Below are 4,370 nucleotides of genomic sequence, written 5' to 3' on the forward strand. Positions count from 1 at the left end.
AACTTAAAATCAAACATAAAATTTATTTCTAACGTTTCGAATTTAAATATTAGAGGCTTGCGAACAAGAGCTAGTTAACCGAGCATAGCAGAATTGCAGAGGAAGAAATTACATAGTCTCTACACAAACAGTAATTTGAAGAGATACGCCTACATAAAGGCGGCATCTCAAGGTCTGTGAATAGCAGTGGAGAATAACATGCATGCGGGACCAATGTCCGATTGGCAATCAGTTCAAGTCAACCACCTGCTGTCTCAATTTAAGGGATTATGCTAGTATTGGTCGTGAGATTTTCTCGTTTTATTTACTCAGGATGTGGTCAGTAATTTCTAAGGGCGGGAGCACGGATTCTTGCGCGTAACGCATAAGAAAATGGACCAATCAAAATCCTTTGTTTTTTTCCTTTCCATCAAATAAAAGACTCTGATCGATTTTCTTATGCCTTATGCGTTATGGCCATTACCCAAGAATCTACAGTGAGAGCAAAAAGTATTCGTACAAGGACATTTTTTATTTAAAAAAATCTTATTTGTAGAAAATAAACATTAATTAGCAATTTTATACAATGAATACATTCTGTTCTAACATAAACAATCGAACTTTGCATGTATTTCTGATTTTAGAAGCTACATTTCTCGACTGTACGAATACTTTTTGATCATCCAAATACAATACAATTTTTAATTTTCGTTTATTTTTCAGATAATATATTTTCTATAATTAATACACATCTTCTTGGTATATATAATTTTAAGAAACATACAGTCTATCTTATTCTTTATGAATAAATTGTTAATTATCCAACAAGAAAGGATCGTCAATTAAATATCGAATCGATGTCAAATTAGTATTGAAATCATCGTGTCGATATTCATTCGACATCAATTCGATAATTCATTTCTTGCTGGATAATGTTTACTTTTTAAAAAGAAAATTTTTTTAAAAAACATTTCCTCTCTACGAATACTTTTTGCACTCACTGTATACTCCTGTCCTAATGGGCTTTTTTACTGACAGAATAAACTATTATCTAAGCTTTAAGTCTTCAATCGTAAGAAATTAACCAATCACAGTAGTCGAATGTGAGAAGAATAATCGATTATGATTGATCAATTTCTTATAGCTAGAGCTTAGGTAATGACTTATTGTAGAAAGCCTATATAAGAAAGAGTTCGACGGTGAGTAGGGCGCCCAGGACCTAAATCCATCACTGCCACGTTACTCCCTTCCATCCTTTTCTACTGAACGGCGACCGCATGAACCAAACGCACGCACCACGCTGCAGTCTTTTCTCCCTTCCCGAATCCCACCCGTCGTTTTACTTCACTATCCGTCAGTAAGTCGTGGGCCGCCGACACGAGTGTGCTTCAGGTGCTCTTTGTGCTAACCACGTGAAACGTGATCTCGGTGCATCCGCTCTGAAAAAGAAAAATAAGAGTAAGGGGAAAAAATACAAGAAGGGCAGACGTCGCACGTATACCTATTCCCGCTTTAAAGAATTGAGACGCGCGTTTTTCTCATCAAGTAAGGGTAGATCAGGGTAGATCGATCGGTAGTACCTCCGAGGTCGTGGAGAGACGGTCATGTGCATGGACCGCGATTAAAAATAGGATTCTCTACGTCTTTTTCTCTCTATCTTTCACTCTCCCTCTCTCTCTCTCTCTCTCTCTCTCTGTCTCTGTCTCTCTCTCTCTGTCTTTCGCTTTCATTAGACGGGTGTGTCGATGACTATGATGAAAGTAGAATCTGGACCTCCCCCGCGCCTATCACACGGTAAGCAAAGCGTTGCGTGATCTTGGCCGAGTATACTGCTTAGAAATATACGCGGTGCTGTTCACGCGCGAGAGTAACTTCCACGTATGTCGCATACACGCGTACATGCGCATGATATGCAACGGAGGCATGTCTTTCCGTATCCAACAGATAGACCTTGCTCTCGATGGACGAGCGTGTCACGACGACCCTCGCCGCATAGACAGAAGGAGGTTAGGGTTGTTCACGGATGCGTCGCGTTCCACGAAATCTCCGCTGCATGTTTTTCATTGTTTAGCGTCAGCGATCGATTACAAATGATCACCGCTCGTCGAGCGGCGTAGATCTAAATTTCTATCGCACGACGACGTGGCGGAGCACGTGGTATGGTTATGATGCAAAAATAAAACTTTATAAATAAAAATGAGGAATTTAGAGTAAAGAATATATATATATATAAAATAGGACTCCTAAATGTAAAAATATCATACATATTTAAAGGGGCTACTTTGGACTCACTTTCCGATCCTGGATAGAAGATATTCTTAATATATTAATTATGTATTTGCTGAAGATGACTAAAACCGAAACATTCAAACTAACATTTTTTAATACACATTATACTATTAATGATTATATAATTGTAAATTGCGCGCCTCTTACCGCGCTGACTCCAAAGTAGCCCCTTAAAATCTGTATTATAGTTTTATAAATGAGGAAAGAAAGAGAAAAAATATTTATGTGACACAAATATAGAGGTAGAGATTCAAAATCGTGGATTTTTTTAAAAGAGCGGGGAGGAATCGGTAGACTTCTGCGTAAACTTTGAAAAATCTCTTATTGATCTAGCCCTTTTATTATGAATTTGTATTTGCCGCGATTTATCCATAAAGAAAAGAATTATTTATTTATTTACTTAATTTTAAATGGTGAATTGAAGGCATCTGCAAGTGGTTAAAAAAATAAAAAGTGCGAAAATTCCGTAAAAAAGCAGAAATTGATATAAAGTTTTGAATACGCACTGACTTGTCCTTATTATAAATTGATTTTGACTGTTATTTGATCTTTCGGTGGTTTATTCATTAAAAATCATTTATCTGTTTATTTAACTTTTAATGATAGATCTATAGGCGACAGGAAATTGCGAATTCTTCAAAGAGCGGAGAGAAGACCGGTTTAAACTTTTAAAAATCTCATTCCCTTTTATTGTAGATTCGTATTAGTCGCGATTTGAATTGTTTTTGCGCTTTATTGATAAAAGAGTAAATTATTTAATTAATTTTAATTGACAATTAATTTTTAATGATTATTAATTATTTATTTATTTAATTTTTTTATTTAATTAATTTTTAATAACAGATCTATTAACAATAGAAAATAAAAATTCTTAAAAAGGATAAAAAGAGGATAATTGATGTAAATTTAAAAAAACTTTTATTAATCTTTCTTTCATTTAGATTTATATTTGTCACGATTTGAACTTTCTGTAGTTTATTCATAAAAGAATTAATTTTTGTTTGTTTAGTTAAATTTTTTTTAATGACAACTCTACAGACTAGTAGGAGATTGTAGATTTTAAAAGGGTGGGACAAGGAAGATTGGTATAAATTTTAAAAAATCTCATTTATCAGCTTTTTATTAGATTCATTAACTTTAATTTCACATCTACAATTATGTAAATATTTCAATTATTATCTCTTTCTGCTTTTATTTACTTAATTATAATATACAAATATTATCATTTTCTCTTCACAAATATTATTATTTTTTCTCCACAAATATTATTATTTTCTCTCCACAAATATCATCATTTTCTTCTGCCTTAGAGAAAAAAAGAAGAAAAACGATGAATCGTGCAAGAAATTCAGTTAAAAAGAACAAATCTACAATATACGAGAACCACAATGTTCTCTTTTCTGTTTCTTATAGAATACTTAATCGCATTGTTTCTTTTAATTTTGCGGAGAATTACTGAGATCGTTATTGCAATTATCTAAAAAAAAAAACAAAAATTGAAGTCAATACATCTGTAATTTATTTAACGATTTTTTTATTGAAGATTCAATACTAATAAATTGCTTGAAGGAAGAGATATACGATAGGAAATTCAAGTTGTAATAAATCATTACATCGTGAAAGAAACGAAAGTAAGTTTAATAAATTATCGTATATCACTGTCATACTTATTCGCGCCGCAAATGCCAAAGTTAATTTGGGACGTTAGAAGAAAAAGCTAATAATAAGTGATGATTTAAAAAGTTCGTACTTTTTAACTAAATTAAAATATTCATACAATTGTAAAAAAAATAATAATAAATCATATGTCGCAATAAGTCGCAAATTATCTTCCCTGCTTAGATTACCCTACTTCGATTAAAAATATTATTTGAAGAATTGTTGATACGCTGCTTTATTGATAAAATGTAACAGTTCGAATACAATGCTATTTTTTAATGGAAGAACGTACAAGAGAGCGATGGAAATTGAATCATATGTTAAATCATATCTTTTTTGTATTACAACATCGTCCTCTATTAATTTATTTTTTATTGTACTATAGAAGTCTTACAATATATATATATATATATATATATATATATATATATATATATATATAT

General features: G+C 32.2%; 1 protein-coding gene across 4 annotated transcripts in view; it reads left to right on the forward strand.

Moving 5' to 3' along the window:
- LOC108756254 (androgen-induced gene 1 protein-like) overlaps nucleotides 1-4,370 on the forward strand; it is a 22,938-nt gene that overhangs the window by 6,938 nt on the left and 11,630 nt on the right. For 2 of the 4 annotated variants that reach the window (XR_001939819.1, XM_018499904.1), the window contains exon 1: nucleotides 1,302-1,524. The exons of 1 other annotated variant lie outside the window; for it this stretch is intronic. The gene's annotated coding sequence lies outside the window, so the exon portion shown is untranslated. Of the gene's footprint in view, nucleotides 1-1,301; nucleotides 1,525-4,370 lie in introns of those variants that run through there. One more of the 4 variants, XM_018499905.1, reaches the window with a different exon arrangement.

The sequence above is a fragment of the Trachymyrmex septentrionalis genome, unplaced genomic scaffold (assembly GCF_001594115.1).
Source record: "Trachymyrmex septentrionalis isolate Tsep2-gDNA-1 unplaced genomic scaffold, Tsep1.0 scaffold97, whole genome shotgun sequence".
Classification (NCBI taxonomy): Eukaryota; Metazoa; Arthropoda; class Insecta; order Hymenoptera; family Formicidae; genus Trachymyrmex; species Trachymyrmex septentrionalis.